Genomic DNA, 21,889 nt, shown 5'->3' on the forward strand with positions numbered 1-21,889 from the left:
TTTGTAAATTCAGTTGATGTTTCTAGTTCATCATCTCAAGTAAAGTGAGCTTGTCTTTGCAGTCAAATGATGGTAAGTATTAACCTATCATTTCAGAGAATGAATTTACATTATTAAACCAAAAGCCATGACTCCATTTCAAATTGAGGTAGAACAGTTATGGAGTTTGGCACACAACGTAACCCACAAAGTTTGATCCTTGTGCACAAGTTCTGCAAAGAGGAAGGAGACAGTGGAAAAAATGGAAAAAGATAAAGCGATAATGGCTAGCAGGTTTAAAAAATAAAGATATGTAAATCTGCCCTTATAAGTCACTGCACCAAACTATCTCAAATCTCATAATGGCTAATACTGATACTTCAGTAGAATGACCAAAAAATGCCTGTTAAAAATCTGTTTCTCTCTCATACAGCTGAATGATGCTTATAAGCAGGATGAGTGTATCGTTCAAATCTTCAAAATTTTATTTAAGCACCAACTAAAGTTCTGATTCTTGAGATGAGTAATTTCTTAGCCTCAGTGGCTTCTTGTAAGGATATTTTTCACTGCACAAGGATTTCTTATGCATTGTATTACCAGCATTTGATCTTAATTTCATACTTGTAAGCATTGTAGTTTTTCTCATCAATATTGAAATATTTTGTCTGCCAGTGGAATATGCTCTCAAGTAAAACTTCAAGAGCAAAATTTCAGGCCTGTGACAGTAATACCCAATCCTTCAATTTCTTATGAACTGCATGTGAACAAGAATAGCTTCCAGCTCCTCAGCACTAGGATAATTCCTAGCTACTCCCAGGTTCCATGTAAGGGAGAAAGTATGAGAACATGTAACCATTTCCTCTCTCAACCTCTGTCCTCTTTCAGAGGAAAAGGCAGCTAAACAAGGAGGCTGGAAAGCATTCCCTGTAAAACCAGGCCACTCAGTGTCCCAGGATATATTGTGGCAAGCACCTATTTCACAGTTCAGAAATAAACTAAGATTGTACCATCATACTCATGACAGTTTGCTTCAGTGACCAGTGAAGCCTATGGAAATGCCAGTTGATTGGTCAGAAGCCAAATCCTCAGTTTATTCCAAAGGCTTGTTAGTTACATTACTTTTTAAATAATGGATTAATGTCATCTATTACCAAACTGATGAAATATCCTGGAGTACCAATTTCATGATACAAAGGAGACAATTTTACATGAGCACTAACTCCATCATGGTTCAATCCAGGGTAATTTACTGAAAACAGATATGGTATCTAAAACCTTTCATTTTGAGAGCTCTCACACTCTTTGTAAGACCAGAACAATAAGAAGTCACATACCATCTTCCTCTGTGGCAAAACTGCCTGAGTAGACCTGGCTGTATCAGAACTAGTCTTTTGGATTTATTTAGCCAGATCTATGTTTTCACATACAAAATTTAAGGCCTATTTTTAAGAACTTCATGGTTGCTACCACATTAACAAATACATTTCCTCATTTGTACGAGAAAATTTTGAACAACTTATCCTTTGTAAGGTAATGGGCAAGAACATTGAAACTGAAGCTATTTGTATTATCATTACTATTATTATTACTTATATTTTCTTTAAATACCTTATCTCCTATAGATTCTTAGAATCGCAATTCTAAGTCTTTAAAAATAGCTCTTTCCATGCCACAGTGCCTTCAGCTCCCAACAGCATTATTAACTGCCATGTTCAGGTTAAAAAGAAAAAGGTCAAGGAGTACTAAAAAGTACATCTGGAGGGAAAACCAGTCGCTGCATCTTCATGTAACTTCAGCGAAATACATCCCAAATAACTTCTATCAAGAAAAATGCTTATAATTGACCTCGTCACAACCCTATGAGTTCATCAGATACAAGCGTATGCTTATCTTACAAAATGTATTTATCATTTTGGGGAAAAAAGTATTTCTTGTCATCACGCCAAACATATTCACTGTAATCACACTAACACTTCAGTTTTGAATTCAAACTTCCTGTCATCTTCAATATGAAAAAACATTGCTGTTTAGCCATAGCACACAGTAAGGAAGATATGCATCATTAAAACACCAAAACAAAAGAAACCCACAAAAAAGAAATGGGGAATTAACAAAATATCTTTGGTGTTAGGGTAGATTTTATATTACAGACAGCAAACAAACCATATTTAATCCTTAAGTTTTCAAACAAAGCTAAAAGTAACTGTAACATCTAACGACACTGAAGGGTAAGTTATCAAAAAAAGCTTCTCATTAGTTGCCAGCTCAAAGTAACTTCAAAAGCAGTCCCTGAGCATCCAGTAATAGCTTTCTGACAACCTCCTTATCTCTTACAAGCTGTTGTGAGAGCTGAATCAAACCAGCATGTCAGGAAAACTTCTTTCTAACAGTGTAAATCAAAGGAATGACATGCATCTCATCAGTTAACTACTCCTTTTCAGATCATCACAAAAGGTTAAGTTTATATAATGAAAAATAGACAGAAATCTACTTCTGTCACCTGAACCTGTGGGGATTCTTTGGTTTGTTTGTTTTGGTTGGTTGGGTTTTTTTAATATAACATCATAGAAATAGATTAATGAGGATTTAAATATACAATTAAAAATGTCAAACCTTTCTAACTGAATTGTGATTTCATGTTTCCACATTTAAACATTATATTTTGAAAGCAAAATTAAGACACTATAGTTTACTAAACTTTCATTTTCCACTTTTTTCATGTGATATATAGTAATCTACTATCTGCATTCACGTCTGTGTTGTAAACATATTTACATTGACAGCTTCCTGAATACACTGCCTCAATACAAGCTCTGGCTACAAATGTTCCAGAACACTTTGGAATTCAACATAAAATGTTATATATTTGTTTTTAAATATTCACTTGTAGAAAAGTGGGTGGTACTATGTGAAAATTTAATTTTACCTCTTTTTGTAGCTTTTGAATTTACCTGAACATGGAAAATAGTTTTTTTGTTCTGTTGTTTTGGGATATTTTTCTCTGCTTATCTAGAGAAAGTGAATAAGTCATAGGACGTTGGACAAAATCCCTCTGTAAGTCCAAGACTAATGTAACTTTTGAGTAATAATGATGGTACTTTCCAGATTATACAAAAGAAGACTGTTATGCTGTGGAGCCCCTAAAAGTCTATGTGTGTTAATTACCTTTATGTCCCCCTTTTTTTTTTCAACAGTGAACAAAAGCAGAAGGCAAGGAAAAGATTTTCACCAAGATTTCCTATCATAGGATAAAATACTCTCCAGATGGCTGAGAGAGTAGAAAACCACTGACATGAACGAAGTGGAAAAAACTCCCAAGTTGTTGAAGAAGAGAGTTTCATATCCTCAGCCCTACAACCTCCAGAAAACTGTGAGTTTAATGTCTCGTAATAAAATTCTTCTGAAAATATTAGCATGCAAACAGTGAATATGATAAGACAAAAATCAAATTATGAGATTAAGACATTCAAACATCTGAAACTTGAATGTCTGAAATTATTCTGAAAATCTGAACAGCTTTATTGTACAATGTGATTCCCATACCAAATGAAAAACATTTTGCAGTAAAATATTCTACACCCACAGTTACAATGACAAATCCTAGGCGGCTTTAGAAAAGCAAGAAAAAAGCCTACATATATACACATATACACATGCTGTTTTCTTCAGTTGCTATTGTGTTCAATAGTTTTAATAATTTTTTTAACTACAGTGAAATGAAAGATGAGGTAATAGGTTGGATCAAGCCTTAGAAAAACTCTTATTTGTAAGCTATTTCTTACTGAGAAACTCTATGACCTCTGTGGAACTCACAGTTTTTGTGAGCATCATATTGGGCAGATTATGTTTCATGTCTGTGTGTGAATGAGGCAGGCCAGTTTTTGAAGGAGATAATCAACTTCTAGAAAAGGTATAAAAACCCAGGGGTATACGTTCTATGCCAGAAAGCTTCTTCTATAGAGAAAGCTTGAAATTAGACTTTTAGTTAGAGTGAAGACTAAAAAAGCAGGTGGCATGAGTTGAAGCTGTTTCCCATCCTTGAATTCCCCTAGCATTTAGGAAAGCAGGACTTCACACTTTCTTGTAAACAAACAAACTTGCATTAAAACATGAACTTCATTAATACTTCCTCCTCCAAGCTAGAAAGATGTGCAAAACCTTTAAGTCCAGTTAATTGCTTTGGTCAAAACCCATAACAAACAAGTAATGTATCTAACTGGAACAGAATTATTTTTCCATGGCATGTAAATATACTCGAAGAGGAACATAGTAAGGACACTCATAAGCAAATGAAATAGCCCAGGGTTATTTTCACAGTCATATAACACAGTACTGTCATGCAATGTACTTATCAAAGAATTCATATAAATTCAAGCTCAATAGATACAATAAATCTTGAAGTAAGAGGATACAAATGTTCCTTTATATTACACAGCATCTCCATTTAAAGTCAGCTTTTCTCCATAGAGAAAATGTTCTTCCTTTCTAATCAATCCAGAAAAGTAGTGAAGCCTTCCACTTGTATTTTTTTTTTTTAATTCACATTTCCCAGACTTTTATACTGCAAAACCCGACTTACTAGCCCTGAAAACAACACATGTTGACTTGGAACACTGTGATACCACAGAATAAATTACTGGAAAAGATGGACAGAAACAGGAAGTTTCATCCAGCCAGTTTGAGAGGTCAGCTTCAGTCATTCTACAGAAAGAGTGGACCAGGATACACTTGAAATCTAGAAAGGCAAAGAAAGAAAAGATCTTGACTAGAACAGGACGAATGGAAGTCTGACCCCTGGGCATAGCCAGGTATCATCAAAAATTTCAGCGTGTACAGGCACTCAACTGGTTCATTGACAGTGAACTAACTTAGGCATGCAAATCACAAGGGTTGTAGAACTTGGTACACAATAGAAACAATTCCTTGTGAAAAAGCAAGCAGCTACTACAAGAAGAGCCAAACATTTATTGCTCTTTATATAAAGTACGGTCTAACAAGTTTGATGGAAAATGAGACACCATTATGGTTTATGTGACTATTTAGAAAAGCAATATATTTATTTTGTTTTCCAAATAAAATAAATTTACTGTGGAAATCTAACTACTGAATATATACTATGATTTATTACATAAACAAGAAAAGATACTACTAGAAATATAATATTTTTTTTCCACTAGACACATTGAAACATAATTTCCAAAACTGCTCTCATATGGAGCAATGTCTACCACAGAAGTAAGGTAAACTCATTTTAGCACTTCTTTGTTTCACTCCTGCAGAAAACAATGTATTAAATCCAGGTTTATTTTTGGTCCTTTACTAATGCTTTGGGTCAAAAATAGACCAGTATTTAATGAAATAGTATGTTTAAAAATATAAATATTTTTGGCATTTGAGCAAATAAAGAATCTTTGAATTTTGCTTTAACACTACTTGGATTTCTTCAAGCTTTCCCTATAATAACTAAAAATTAAATTTACTTTAATTTCCCATTGCCTTATGATATAGTGTCTACATTTTCTTAAGGAAATATAATTCTGTAGTGGAATTTGTTTGGGTTACTTCCGAAAGTACGGGATTATACATTACAGAATCAAAGCTGCCTATGTAATGACCCCTTAGTACAGAAGGTGTAATTTCTTCCTGACTGAACTTAATAATTGGCATTCATTGGTGGGACAACAGAAGAGACAGAATAAGAGACAGTAAGGGCTCTCATTCAGACACTCCACTGATCTCGTTTAAAGAGCTGAGACTCTCATATTAATTCTTATTGTTAAACTAAATAGATGTATACAAAATAACCAAATGGAAAAATGTTTTTGTTTTAGTCTTTTTTAAACAAGGCCATATAAAAAACTTTACTTAACTCAAGATGGATTAGCTTCATTGCATTACACTTAAACCAGATGTTTTTCAATTAGAAAAACATGCAGTCTAACATGATTTATTTTATAGAAAATCATGCTTTTTTACCCTCACTGTTTTCTTCCGTGATATTGTCAAATTGATTTACTTTAGGGTTAGCGTCTAAGTTCTATAAAAATCCCCTACTGTACTGAATCTGTCACTATTGAAGATGTTACTTGGGCTTCCTAGTGTGATTTTAACCTTATGATGTGGCTACTCATTGAGTTCTTAGTTTAGGCCTGCATCACCTTTGAAAGGGACAGATTAAAGAACAAATATGAATAACAGAATAGAAGTGCATATTCACTAATACTAGAAAATAGGGTGTCTGTTGTAATTTTCACCCCATAGAAGACTTCCCTTTGCCTCTGCCACTCCATACTTCCTTTTACTTTCCATAGACTAAACTGCAAATCTCCTATTTATAAGATGAATAACATAATGGTTTCTGATAACGATGTCTGATAATAGTGTCTGAAAATGTACACAGCTTTAACATTTCGAAATTGTTCCTACAACTAGACCTATAATTATTTAATCAGTAACTTATAATTATTTAATCAGTAAACAAATATTAGTAGCAATTTTAGGTATATACATGTGACTATATATAGAGAGGGTATAATCTGTAGTATTTATATCTTGAGTGATAACAGGTTCTAAAATCACTCCACGTGAACAATGGCCTTCTTCTTGAAGTCGACATATGAAGAAGATATCAACTGACTTGTTTACACACTTCTGCAAGTATAATTCCTGAAGACTATGGAAGTTTTCCATAGATATCATTTTGCAAGGCTAATTTATTCAGGAAATATGCTCTGACCTCTAATGAACATAATCACTGATGAATAATAATTGACTAACATTTTCCTGCTTCATGACACTTAACACAGAATGTTGTATGAAAGACCACACAGGCAGGAACATTGACTGTGTCATATAGGAATTTTTATGGCCAGCAGAATGAGGGAGGGGATTCTGCTCCTGTACTCTGCACTGGTGAGACCCCACCTGGAGTACTGCATCCAGTTCTGGGGTCCCCAGCACAGGAAGGACATGGACTTGTTGGAGCAGGTTCTGAGGAAGGCCACAAAAATGTTTAGAGGGATGGAACACCTCTCCCATGAATACAGACTGAGAGAGTTGGGGTTGTTCATCCTGGAGAAGAGAAGGCTCTGGGGAGACCTCATTGTGGCCTTTCAGTACTTAAGGGGGACTTAAAAGAAAGATGGTATAACATGTTTTTGAATGGCTTGCAGACACAGGAGAAAGGGTAATGGTTTTAAACTAAAGGAGAGTCAGATTAGATAAAAGGATGAAGTTGTTTATGATGAGGGTGGTAAGACACTGGAACAGGTTGCCCAGATAGATGGGGATGCCCATGCATTTAAGGTCAGGCTCGACAGGGATCTGAGCAACCTAATCTAGTTGAAGTAGTCCCTGGGTTGGACTCTGTGACCTTAAAAGGTCCCTTCCGACCCAAACGATTCTATGATTGTATTATTTAGCAAGGGAATTCGCTCAGGTTGGAAATGGGCTTTTCCTTTGTGATGAAAAACTCAAGCTTTAGCCAAGGTATAAAAACCACAAAATATATGATAAACTCCTTTCTCTTATTTGCAATGTACAAGCACATTTTAATGGATTGCCAATCTGGCTGAGTATGTACTTTCTAAGCCTGGGAAAAAGCTGTTACGAAAGACAGAATTACGAGATATCAAAAAAGGTGTTGTGGAGCAGACAAACAAATCTGTATTAGACTCTCCTCCTGCCACTGTTTGTAATATGTTGTTGAAGACTTATGGGTGCAATAAGTGCTAAGGTCATATAAAGTTATACTTTCTTAGAAAAGAAATTTTACCTTTTTTTCTTAAAAAAAGAAAATAAATTCATATCACTATGAATTTATTTTTAAAAATATTAAACCTATTTCAGAAAATCATTAGAATGAAAAGTCAACATCTAAAAAACCACTGGGTTCAATTGTCTGCACAGTGTTAAATTCCCTCTTTGTATATCTGCACCACTGAATTCAACACTTTTGAAAACTTTAAACCTTATATTCCATGCAAAGAAAGAAAGTGCAAATGATCAGAATTTGAGTTATTCAGGCATCTGTAAGTCTGGTAATTCCTGACTTTCAAGTTTTAAAAGCCTCATCTTAAATAATGCTCTTTTAGCTGCCATATGTAGTCCCATGAGATTATATTTTTAGTACCAGAATTTTTATTCTCCATTATTCCATATACTAGCAACTCATAAAGTTCTTTGATTATCTACATATGAAAAATGGACATTTCACTAAAAAGAAAAAACATGATTCTAAACAAAGATCATGAAGTACCACTGTCATAAGCACCATAAAAAATACAGAGGGGATTTTGCTTCATGGAATAGCCCATTATTTCTTTACATTAGCACTTTAAAATGTACATGAAGTGTATAATGTGATTTTGTCTTGAGCTAAAAATTGCCAAGAAACTTATCTAGGAGATCTGGTAGAGAACCTTAAGGATGGAACTCTTGTGACAGTACTGAAGACTGTGAGGTAGATTTTTGTCAAGCGGAGGGGAAGGGGAAGGAGAAGGGGAAGGGGAAAGGGAAAAGGAAGAGGAAGAGGAAAGGGAAGGGGAAGGGGAAGGGGAAGGGGAAGGGGAAGGGGAAAAGAAAGTGGAAGGGGAAGGGGAAGGGGAAGGGGAAGGGGAAGACACTTACAGTGGAAAGGACTATAACGACCATCTAGTCCAACTGCCTGATCAATGCAGGGATGGCCAAAAAGTAAAGCATCTTGTTAAGGGCATTGTCTAAATGGCAGGCATCAATCACCTCTCCCAAGTTTGAGTTATGCAGCTTTTCACTCATCTTTGTTTTCAAAAGTGATTTACTGAAAGTAAATTCTATTCCACTTAGTGATAATTCAAGTGTTTTGTAGCAAAAAGCCCCTAAATCAGAGCGTAAATGTGTTACTGAAGAAAAAGACAACTGCTAAGTCCAGTATAAAAGATTTGGATACATAATTAAGAAAGACTAGACATCAAGGTTTAAGAAACGAAAATTAGCTGTTTTCTACTGAATCCTCATATTGAGAGTTAATGACATTTTTTCTCCCACAGTAAAATACATTTAAGTCTTCTAATTTAGTTGGGTATCTGAGCAATAGTGCCTGGTAATTTCTTTGCTAAATGTCTACCAACACTCAAGTCACCTGAAAACATACTTGTTTTGTTTCTTTCTTTGGAGGGCCATAAATTTCCATGTCATTGTTGTTTATTGCTGTAGTTTTATCTCACAAAGAAAATATCTAAAAATATATTGACATTGCTGGTGCTTTCCACTACTTTACAGATAAGGTAAAGTTTAATAAAAAACATAAACATGAACTCCAAACATCTTAAAAGAAACTTTTAACCAAAAAGTAATCAGAATATAAAAGTCCTATCAGTTTATTAGGTAGCTACTGATTAAAGCAGTGACTGCAAGTCAAATATACTTTTTTTAATAAAAAAGGTACTTCAGTCTAGATCTCTTTGTGTCTTATTAAAATTCAACATGCAAATATAAGAAAGAAAACAGCCATCCATGATTGTTTCATCACAGACCACAAAAGAATTAATCTGTTTATTTTGACTTAAAAATATTATTGGAGAGTTTTTCACTGACAAGGTTGAAGTAGATAGTAAACAATGGTCTGCATTCATTGTTGTAGGAATGATATCTATGAGATCTAAGTTAAAAAACCAATAAATCACTTTTTCTATTGCTTAATGCAGCAGCTGAGAGTAATACGAGGTTACAGACCTGCAGTTTTACTATTGGTATGTTTCAGGTCTTTCTCAGAAACACAAACTCAAAATATCCTAACATATATGCTATTTTTTTCCCAAAAGAACAATGATTCTAGGAAGGTTTTGATTCATGATTCTATAGATAATAAAAAAGACATAATAAAAATAGGTGCTAAAAAAACCCACTGCTTTAGAAAGATTACAAAAAGTTATATCAAACTGAAAATTATGGTATGAATTGTGTAATGACACAGTTTCCAACACAAACTACTTTTGCCTGTATGGCAAAGCACTACTCCGATTTGCACATAAACACACTTTTAGATGCAGGAGCTCCAGCAGTCTAATCTGCTCAACTCACAATGGACTTTCACATAACTTTCAGAAAAAGGGACATCATTCTCATACTGAATTCCTCAAAAATTCTACAAAATGGACAGGACAAAATAACAATAACGTTAACAATAATATGTGTCCTGCTCATTACCAAAGTAACTGAATGAACACATGACCTGAAATACAATGAGTGTTACTAAATGCAAAACAAGCCATGCAGGTGAAAAAAACCTCCAGCAAATTGCAATGACCTCAAGAAAAGGCCAACTCATCAATCATTCACAAATAAATAAAAACCAATATGCTCATTAGGGAGATGTATCTAAGCTGTAAACAAAATGTTAGAATTTGGAAAACATGGAATACAATGAAAAGCAGAGAAAAAAACATAGTGCAAATCATCCAGAATATTATAGGAAGTAATGATTACTTCCCTTTAAATGAAACCTCAGGGTTAAAAAGAGTTCAGAGGTAGTGAAACAGTGAGACGGGTTAAGGATTTAAAAAAAAAGCCTGAGGAAATAAAAAACTGTGATTGATTATTTCAAAATGGTAATGAATAAATATTATTTTATTGGAAGTACATGAAATAATGAATGGTATATGCAAAAATAGATTGGGAGCTTCTGCTCTTCCTGTTGCAAAAAACAGCAAGGCAGGCAGTGAAAATAGGAAAAAAAATTTAAAATAGTATTTTTAGTCATAAATGCATAATTAATGCATGAAACTCATCAAATAATATTACAAAAGAGTAAAGAGATTCAAATGACTGAATAATCATTAGACTCTCACTGAAAACATATTCGATCATTAATTGAATAATACAACAAAAGACAAAAGTCAATGCTTTACAAAGTATGTTGGAGAGTTAGAAATGTGGGATACCCTGTGCTTCATAGTTTTGGTCCACTTGCAATTACAAGAAGAAATTTTCAGATAATTCTGCATTTCAGCAGACTGGTTTCCCTTTCTTCCCACTGCTTCTGGCTGAACCAAAACTCAGAATATAACAGGTCCCAGCTGGCCCTCCTTTGATCTAGTATTCAGTATTTAGTAGCTGTGGTGCAGAAGTAGTGCTACAGTACAGATGGGGAATTGGACAAAGTAACAATGCTTCAGCAAAGCTAATAGCAAGTCTTTGTTTTCATGTATTCATCAAGGTATTTAGGGAAAAAAAAATCTGACCTTCTGAAGAGTTATACCAACTCTAGGTTGTTGTCATGTACAACTGCGTGCCAAAAATTTTAATAAGAATCCAGTAGAATGAAAAAATTACTATGCAGGACAAAGAGGGACAAAAGGGCTAAACAAGCCCTTTGAAGCATGACAACTTCTTCACAGTCAAGCAAGCATGGCAGAAGGACAGCAATTTTCCATGGAAGTTACAGAATCTTGATACTAGGAAATTTTTGAAGAACTCACTTCTTCAAAGTTGAAGAACTCACAGCTCTGAGCTACCTGATCCAAGTGGTTCCTGCATGAAGGTTTGGACCTAATAAACTTTAGAGGTCACTTCCAATCATAAAGCATAATTTACTCTTTTAATAGTCCTGTATGAGTATCTTATCTCAGCCTGCACTTCAGCACCCTCAGAGTAAAAGAACCACTTTTAGTGCTTATCTCCCCATGGAGTAAAGAGTTGCCTCCTAGTCTGCTGCCAATCTCCCAGTATACTGAATATCACTTTTTCCTTAGTCATATCATTATGGGTAATATAGCAAATTCTAACTCAAATTTTCAACCATTTCTTCCAAAAGGTTATCAAGAATCTAGGACATCTAAAAAAATCTTTTTTTTCAAAACTTAACTACCATGCATGTTTAAGAAAACATTTTGTTTTAGTAGTTTCTAATCACTAAAACTCCTTGTAGTAGTAACTAGCAGCCACCTACTGTACAGGTATTTTGGAACAAAAATTATATTCTGCACTAAATTGCCAGACAAAGATATTCCATTTAGTTAAATATTTTCATAAGCATTGAAGAAAAGCTACTTTCACATCTAAGGAAATACAATATGTGTTTCATCATTATAGTACAAGTCCTAATATTTAAGCTGAAGATCATATATTCCTCTTAGCTAAAATACATGTTCAAAATAATACAAATATAGAGAGATAAAATTACTGCACAACTTTGGACAATGTAGACAGTGCAGTAGGAGGGATAAAAGTTATTCACAGGCTCATGGAGCTCCTGTACATTAAGTAACCATGCTTATTCAAAGGAATAAAGCAGTGTTTTGTTTTCTTTTCCTTATTTGTTGATTTTGCTAGGGTAAGCTCTTCAGAAGCACTAGAGATGATAAATACTGAACTTGAAAATTTTTGTCGCTGCTTGACACTTACATCCTTCCAAAGTATTGGCATGAATGGGAGACTGAAATATAGATTCCATGGAAATGTAGTGGAAGGAAGAAAATCAGTGAGAGGTATTATCAAAGGACAACCTATAGCTCAGCCCTGCTGTTGGAGGGCTTCGGTTAGACATTAAAGGAAAAAATGCTGTGAGTAGATGTTAGCTGTAAAAAGATACATCAGTAGCTCTAAAGGTTTAAATGCTACATTTAATAATAATTTATTTGTATCAAAGCTACTGACAACAATTTATCTTAAAGTAAATAGAGCTATGAAATTTCTGTATCACCTACTGTAGTGTGCATCTTATCACATAAGCAAATACTAAGATCAACAGAACGGAACATGGCAGATATGACAGCACTTGAAAGGGTAAAACAGATCATAAAATTAATGGATACATATGTAAATATGATTTACGTGGAACGATTCAAAACATCTTAAAAGCCATATAGCAGGCATCTACTGCAAGAACAAGCATGGTTCTGTGTTTGTATTGGTATTTCTAGAAACCTTCAATGAAAGGGTGCATTCTTACCTGTTGGACCCTAGTGTAATATCTCTGGAGTGAAGAGGTACAGAAGAGACAGAAGTGTGATTCTGGGGGTGGCTTTCAATGGGAGTCTAGCTTATTCCATGTGAGAAAGGTCTATGTCAGTGCATTAGTTAGGGGAAGTATGCTTTTGAAACAAATCTTCCTATCATCCTCACTAATAACATAAAGTGATCTTGGAGAGCTTGAATGGGATTCCATTCAGATAAAGCTAAATCAAAAGATGTGCTCCAAGGACTAACTTAGCCTATTCCAACTGCCAATGGGTACTCAATACACAGAATCAAAGCACAGATACCCAGACATACATCTCCCATAACCCACATGGTATGGATGCAGAGTTATCATGACCGACTGTTTCACAGACCTGCTTCTATTGCACCTTAAAGTTCACTAAGGTGATGATAGCTTGAGTTTGTTCCAGTGAGTTTCCTCTTTCTCTGTTGTCTACAGAAGATGCTTCCAAAGGATATTTAGCACAGTTAGGTGTCTGAAATTGCACACACAGAGCACCAAATCCATCAAAAGATTCTTACGGAGACTAAAGACCAACAGGATAACAAGGTGTTGGCGTTTTAGTTTAGTCTTAGGTTTTCCTGTTAAAGGAATTTTCTCCCATATGCATGTTGCCAGGGGACAAATAGCTGTACTTAAGAAAAACAAAAAAGGGAGTGGGGCGGGCCTGGCTACTCCTTTGTCTACACCTGGGTGTGGGGACAGTTCGCTCTGAGTGTCCGGAGAGAGAAGCTGCAGAGAAAGGAGCTGCTGCTTCTTTCTTTTTGGCCGTTCTTTCTTCCTGCTGGAAGCAACGCCGGGACCCCAAAAGCCGCTTTCCCTGGCCTGCTGGAGACCGGGCTGTGGCTGCCCTGCCCCGCTGCTGCTTCGAGCTTTCGCTACGCTGTAGCCCTGCTCGCCCTGCCTGCCTGGGCCTCCGTGGGGTTCTCCCATCTGGATACATCTCGTCTGCCACCCGGGATTTGCGTCCGTCCCTGCCGTTCCAGCCTGCTGTTCCTGAGAGCCCGGGATCAGCTGCCCAGGGGGTTGTGAAGCCTTTGTTCCATCCCTTCCCGGGATCCCAGGGCACCAGAGCCGCGGGTTTCCCGAGCTCGCTCCGGAGCGCCCCCTGCAGCCGCGGGGGAACCATTGCACCTGCCCTGCTCACCGGGAGCCGCCAGCGCCCCTGCCGGCTGCGAGCGGAACTGCACCCGAGGGGAAATAGCCTGACAGCCGAGAAGGCTGGGACTGGGTTTGTGATTGTTTGCTGTTACTGCCAGAGTTGTTGTTGTTTTGTTTGACTGGTTATATACATATATATATAGAGTAAAGAACTGTTATTCCTATTTCCCACATCTTTGCCTAAAGGCCCTTGATTTCAAAATATAATAACTTGGAGGGAAAAGGGGTTATATCTGCCACTTCAAGGGGGGCCTCTGCCTTCCTTAGCAGACACCTGTCTTTCAAAACCGAGACACAAGGAAAATCCTTTAATGTAGTAGTAACTTGTCAAAGTACAGTAGTGAGGGATAGAACTGAGTATTCAATTTCTGTAATGTGGAGAAGTTACTAGCATGATTCCAAAGGGTTATGTGCTGGCCCATGCTGTTCAAGGTATTTTAAAAAGAACTAGAAAATGGTGATAGCATGATAGATTAAATTCATTATCGGTAAAGACAGAGTAATACATATGAGGGAAAACAATAAACAATCCTGATTATACAATCCTGAGTGTTCTACTCAGGAAAGAGATCTTGAAGCCCTGCAGATAGTTACCTGAAAATGTAGGAACAGCGTTTGGCGACAGCAAGAAAGGCAAATAAAATGGTTTCAATCATTATTAAACATTAAGTAATGGTCCTAAATCGTCATTACGTCAGATGACAAACTCACCATGCTTGATTGTTGCAAAATTTTGTACTCACATGATTCTAAAGAGGGTGCAAAGGAAGTTGAGAAGATAAAGAAAAGGGCAGCATGGATTACCCAAGGCACAAAACATTTTTTCATAGTGGAAAAAAAAAAAGTTTTTCTTAGTTTTCTTGGGCTAGAACTGTTCTGTTTAGATAAAGTGATGACTGAACAGCATACATCAGAAACCATGAACAGTAGAAGTGCAAAACAATAACAATAATTCAACTTTTTCATAATACAAGAGAAAAATAAACAATTGGGACTAAATTTAAGATCAAAGGAAGAATTTTTTTTCCATAAAATGCATAAGGAAATAGTAGAGTTTATTGACAAACTGTGTTGTGGAGATCAATTAATAAATACATTTAAGAGGATTAAGAAAGGTCCATCCAGTCTTCCTAAATGCAAAAATTTTTATTCAACATCCCAATTAGGAAGCTGTTAAGCTACTGACAGCTGGAAACCAGGAGGGTATACTGGAGAATACAGATGAAATATTTACCTCGTTGATGATACTTTCTCCAACTGTTGCATCCCAATCACCTTTAGAAATAAGACAAACAGACCTTTGACTGAGCATAATAAGGTCTTGTTCCTATGAATATTAAGGTAGTTAAAATATTCTTGGGCTCTGTCTTGAAAGGAGAATATGATCATTGGAATTTTAAAACTACTTTGGATAACAACTCTGAATCTATATTTTTAATATTCACTGAATTCGAGTGTAATCTTTTTTGTTCTCATTCAGGACCGGGATTGTGCTTATTAAAAATGAATAGGAGGCTTTTTATGAACTTCAGTAAAAGGCCTGAAATTCAGTTTGAAGTGACATGTATAATTGTCAGTCAAATATATGAACCAAATGTGAAAAATTAAAAAGAAAAGCTCAATTCTTTCTCCATATAATTTAGTAGTAGAAATAAAACATGTATTACCCCTGCAACTAGGCAAATTACATCTATTTACATGTCAAAGTAACTTTAAAGATACAATACACCAAATAGTGATTGTAGAATCAGACTACCAAGGAAACTTACCTACCTCTCTCCCTAATAGAAAACCCAAGCATCACTTCACTACCATGCACTCTGAAACTAATCACAAAATGAAGGAAAAATACTAGAGAAGAAATGACAGAAAAAATAATGGAGCAATTAATGATGTTGGAATACTGAATTTACTCCAAAATTCATTAACAGTAATATTTAATACATGGGTTTTTGGATTTCCAGACGAAAGCTTGTCAGAATTATCTCTAAGGTAGAAGAATGATTGGAAACTGTTTTAACCATTAAGAATACCCCTACTTAAAGATAAATAAAGCCTATTTTGTAAGAACAGTAAGACTTCTCAAAAAACAATGCAACACTGCTTAAGGGAAAAGTTTAGGTATGTAACAAAAATCTCTCTCACTTGATATTGAACTATTACATGTTCACTTGCTGCAATAGGAAGCAAGTTTTACACAGCTATATTTATCACAGAAAGGCATTAGACACATCCCTATAATGCTCAGTCTCATTTCAAGAGGGTTTTTTTTCATTGTTAACTTTTTAAAAGCAGTATCATGAAAAGAAGGCAGTGATGGATTCTTCCATTTCTGCAGGCCACTACTTTTTAAAATCCATTCTCTTGTCAGATATTTATTCCTTGACTATTTTAAATCTCATTTGAAGCATTATGGCCTCCTCAGTTTCCACTAAACAACACACATTTTAGAAAGAATTATATAGACATTACAAAATTAATTGTGTACATGTGATTTCAAAGCGTCAAGGCTATTTAGACCTTCTTTTAGAATAGCATCATTCTCTATGTTATGATCATTATTATAATGCCAATTATCTTAATCTACTGGTTTAATGTGTGAATACACTCTCAGACCTGTACTATAAACTTTTTACAAGTTGCATGGAAAGTGTTTTGTAGCTACTTCTGGAAAACAACTATTTTAAAAGCAAAATGCAAAGGTATTTTCCTAGTAGAGGTCTGCTTTCTTCTTCTCACTCACCAGTCAATAACACCCATTTCCAGTTAAAAAGTTAATTCTCATGGCAAGATCTTCTTGGAAGTTTCAAGAAGAGATATTGAACACGATGAAGAAAAAAAACCCAACCACAATATGATATTAACTACAAAAGCAGTTTTGTGATTTAAAAGTATTTCATTAAAATGTTCTTAGCAAAATGATACACAGTTCTGGGTTTGATTGTAATGTATTACTTTAGCTTCTAGACTATATAGTACTAATTACTAAGGTAGAATTTACTGTCATGTGACAGTTCTAGGTAATTACTTGAAATACTTAAAAACCATCCTAAAGAAGTTAATTAAGCCATGCCTGTGTGCTTTTACATGGCAGTATTGCTTCTGACAAAGGATTTGGCACATCTTGGTGACATATATCTCAATAAAAATGTATTAATATAAAATTATAATAAAATCCAAAGAATAATAAATATGTCCTGTAAAACTTCCAGCAGAACTGAGGTATTTTTTTTCAGTACTTGCGTTTAGATTGCATTTCTACTAATTCCTGAGATGGTCCTAAATATCAGTGCCCAGAGGAATGCTTGCCATAAGATATTCTTACTGGAGCAGCTGTAGGTTACCCAGCAATCAGTTTGTATCAGTTCCAGCTGGGTCCTCTATCAGGAGCAAGAAATCAGTTATTTGCCTTTCTCTTATTTCCCTTCTTTCAAACTCTTCAGAAAGGAACACTATTGTTCCACAGTCATACTACGGAACAGACACTACACAGGAAGTCCTAAACAGAGAAGTTGACAAAAGCTTGTACCTAATTACAAACTACTTCAGTTGTTTCTGCCTGAAGGTTGCAACTGTGTTTGCTGTACAAAACCCCCACAGAACATGTCATTGAAAACTTTCAAATAGGTTCTTGCAACATTACTATGTAAAGGATAAACAAAGTCCTTTTCAGCAATAGGATATGGATTTAGCTCTTCTGATTATTTTATACACTAAGTTGATAGTTTATGGCATTCCAAGACATATTTTATTGTAAATTACTATAAATTAATGGAACATAGGTCAAGTTTTAATACTAAAAAGATTACCAAATAATCACACGTCAAATTACTTGGAGGACTCAGCTTTTCTACTTGGTTTCTCTCCTAACTCAAATTTTTGTAGACATATATATTTAAATGTGATAGGCTGCTAAATTAAATAAAAATTCATAATTCCATATAAAAATGAATATTAATAAGTAAAATTCCATTTTGTAGTTCTCACCTCTGCAGTAAAATGTGACCACTCCCATTTTCACTTTGTCTAGCTAAGTGATAAATATTTGCTAAAACAAAATTATGGGGAAAATAATTTTTTAATTTTTTTTTTTTATTTGGGCTACAGTGAATGAGAATGAGCTTGTAATCAAAGGCAACATTTTTATAACAACGAATAGTTACTGAAATATGTCATTCCTCTAGTCTTCTGGAAATTGTAATTTATAATGTAGATATAGTCACCAAAAAAATCAATGTAAGTTTAGATCCTATACTGAATACCTCTTGATTGTTGTGCAATTTTGAAAAATTTACATCTGCAAAATGAGGAATCATGATATGACCTTACTCTGCAACCACCATATTAATATTTTATTATTATGTTTGTTTCGAGAATATGTAAATCTGCAAATGTAATTGGAGTAGAACGATTTTTGCCACACCTTCTAGACCACTGGGTAAAGCTGGAAATTATTAAAAATTCCCCCACCTCAATAAATCTACAGAATAAAACTACTGACAATAATTCCAAGTGTCTCTCTTGTTTTAGCTTGCTTCATGAACACAAAACCCACTCATGGCTACAAGTATCTTGCCATGCTACAAACAAAGGCCAAACTTGTGGAGGAGAATTGTCCTGATAACTTGCTGTTAATTATAGAAATGCTGAGTGCTTCAAATGAATAAACAAAAAAATTAAACAAATAAAACAAGGGAAAAAATATTTCTAGTCCAAAAGCTCTTTGTTTTGCACTCCTACTCTCAAAAAAAAGAAATTCTAAAGAACTGAATAAACAGAGTGCAAATAAGAAGTAGAGGTTTTATTTTAGTACTCATTCAAGGTAATCATACTTATGAAGACATATACAAAATAATTTATTATCTACCAGAATTTGTTATCTCCAGGAATTACAATTTTGACACGTAATTCTTCCACAAGCCTTTCAAGTGACTGCTGCCATGCAATTTTGAAGATTATTCCAGATTTCCACTACTGACCAAATTTCTAGTCATAATTTATAACCATGTATTTATTCTGAGTAGCCATATTTCCCTCTAAAGTTTTGTTTGCCTCAGCTAAATACATCACTCTCCTCAAATATCTCTCTCTATAACTGGTATTTTATCCTTCTAGTCATCCCTGGGGTTCTCTACACTAGTTTAATCTTTCTTGAACACAGGTGACTAGAACTACAGAATAATAAAATTACATCTTTTCAATGCCTTGAATAATTTTACAATTCCTGTCTCTACTAAATTCACTAATGAATAGCAAAATTGCGTTAGATTTCCATCATACCAGTATCCTATAACCATCTTCCACTCAACGGACACTGTCAGACTTTTAAAAAAAAGTTTTATGTAAGATAAGCGCAAACTCCCACTAACATCACAGAAAAAGAAATCCTCAAGAATCAAGTTAATATCACCATGAGTAACTTTTACTATTACTCTCTATAACTTTTTGGCATTAATTTTAATCAATTTCTTACATTCCAGCTGAGAAACTTGTCTAACTTTTCTTATCGGAGGTTTTTTTGCATTAGCAATACCTTCCAACTTTGAAATACTTTTACTCTCACTAAGACTCGCAAATACCTCAAGGAAAAGGAAACAAAAGCATAATAGGTCCCAGCAAAAACAAAAAAGGTGGCATTGGTATTAGACTGAAATGAAGAGTAAAAACAACGTTACTGTAACAGTGAGAAAATCATGAAGTAAATGGTTGGTAACACCAAACATGTAATGACTCATTTTATTCATTACCTGTAGAATGCCGTTCATATTCTGCTTTACATAATATATGAATAATACTTACTAACCTACAGAGATATTAGGGTCCCTTATTCCTCAGTACTCTCAGCGTCATTGAGGCAGGCAGATAGCAAACTGACACTGTTCCCCAATTCATAAGTAATTCTGCCACTGAAGACCACAGGATACTGTTCTAATCTCAGTATGTTTTTCAGGATACTTTGACAATTATGTGCCTCCTGTTCCAAAAATGAAATATGCCAGCTGATTCTTGTGGGAATAAGTTGTCAGAGATGCCATGAGATCAGGTGAGTTTCACATATCCCAAAAGTTTCTGACAAGCAGAATAAATCAACTAAGAGTGCCTAGCCAAAGCAATCTGTAGATTTTTTTTTTCTGGAGTCTAGTTCATATTGGAAGTAACCTCATATAGCAGAATATGGCTCACTTTTGTGTTATAGTAATACACTGTTAGAACAAATAAAATCAGATTTTCTTTATGCTTGCTTCAAGTAAGATCCTATGAAAGCTTTTTTGCTAAATTCATTTATTGATAAGATAAAAAGCTACTGAGCTTGCCTTACCACAGCTCAGTGAAAATACATTACACTATGAAAATAAAGGTCTTAGACGTGATATGTAAGTCATGAAAAATGAATGTCAATTAAAGCTCTATATTGCACCATACCACTATGCACTTTATAAATGTTTCTTACACTAAATAAATTCTAATTGATAAACTAGTAATGCAAACACGCTAATCTTAATTTTATTACCATCTCTCCAATTGTAATATCCTTTATGACTATTGATATCCTCAAAAAAAGTAATGATCTTCTAAAAACTAAGCCAAATGCATTTAATATGTTTCATATAATATTTTTATTATAAATTTCACAATCTAGTGAGGCTAGAAAATATTTTAATCCACTGGAATATAGCTATGGCTATCGAACCGCAGAAAACCCTTATTCCTACCTGCCTCAATTGTTGGACTTTTTGATGCAGGAATTCTTTCCTCCTATCTTGGTGAAGATATCCTGTCAGTGAAGGACAGAGATTCCCTTCATAGAGAGAAAAGTTTTAAATACTCCTTGTATTCCTACTCCTGTATTTTTCTCAAAATAAGAAGCAATGATTTGAAAATGCACAGAAGCAAGGACAAAAGTAACTGGTCTCACCAGTGGGTAAATTCACAGATGAGGTTACTGTATGTGCATCACATGCAGAGCTTTTCATAAGATTTTCAAGTTAAAATCATGGCCATATTCAAGTAAGTTCCTTATTTATATTACATCAAATGAGAATCTTCTTTTTAGATAAATACAGTGCATGACACTGAGCTACCAATTGGGTTGTCTAATTAAGTTTAGGATATCCAGGTGTTTGGCATATGACCCACATGGCTTTAATTTGATGGACTACTGGAAAATGAAAGGAAAAGATTAAACAAAGGCTTTCCATACAAAAGCACAAGTATTTAAGACACATTAGATGCAAATGAGGTAAAAAGCTTTTGACATACTCCCTGAACAATTTTAATGGAGGGAACTGAAGTAAAAGGACTAAATACAATCAAGGCCTGCATGAGCATAATTTCAAAAGTTGACTAAAACAATCTAGCAGAGTGACACACTCAATGAGGTTTCACTTCCTCTCTCTCTCCATCTCCATGTTTGAATTTGCACTATCCTTCTGTCCTGCTTGCGCTGGTCTTGTCATCCCTTGCTGAGCAATTCAGCTCACCAAACCAACAGAACACTATCCACTGTTGGTTTAATGAGCAACACTGTCTCAGGTCTAGCTGAGCAGCTGGACTTACCCAAGGGAAACTGCAGGAGCCAGCAGGGACAAATTATCATTTTGGCAGCAGCAAGCTATTTTCTTGGCTCAATCATTTCATGAAGCACTATCGATCATGCTTTCTCCACAGAAGTCTACAAATTGGGGCATGGTTGAAAGTAGTTGTTCCATGAACCTTAATGAGAGGCTTGTGCACAGCTGGATCATACATAATTCATAATACGACAGAATCCCTACCAGACTAGTTAAAGGG

At 35.0% G+C, this 21,889-nt stretch overlaps 1 protein-coding gene and 1 long non-coding RNA gene across 2 annotated transcripts in view; one reads left to right on the forward strand and one right to left on the reverse strand.

Moving 5' to 3' along the window:
• PACRG (parkin coregulated) overlaps positions 1 to 21,889 on the reverse strand; it is a 223,746-nt gene that overhangs the window by 127,126 nt on the left and 74,731 nt on the right. The gene's annotated exons all lie outside the window — the stretch shown is intronic.
• LOC125322704 overlaps positions 3,173 to 21,889 on the forward strand; it is a 37,514-nt gene continuing 18,797 nt past the window's right edge. Inside the window, exons 1-2 of the long non-coding RNA XR_007202184.1 lie at positions 3,173 to 3,349; positions 20,049 to 20,141. This is a non-coding gene — a long non-coding RNA (uncharacterized LOC125322704). The remainder of the gene's footprint in view (positions 3,350 to 20,048; positions 20,142 to 21,889) is intronic.

This window comes from Corvus hawaiiensis, chromosome 3, assembly GCF_020740725.1.
Source record: "Corvus hawaiiensis isolate bCorHaw1 chromosome 3, bCorHaw1.pri.cur, whole genome shotgun sequence".
Classification (NCBI taxonomy): domain Eukaryota; kingdom Metazoa; phylum Chordata; class Aves; order Passeriformes; family Corvidae; genus Corvus; species Corvus hawaiiensis.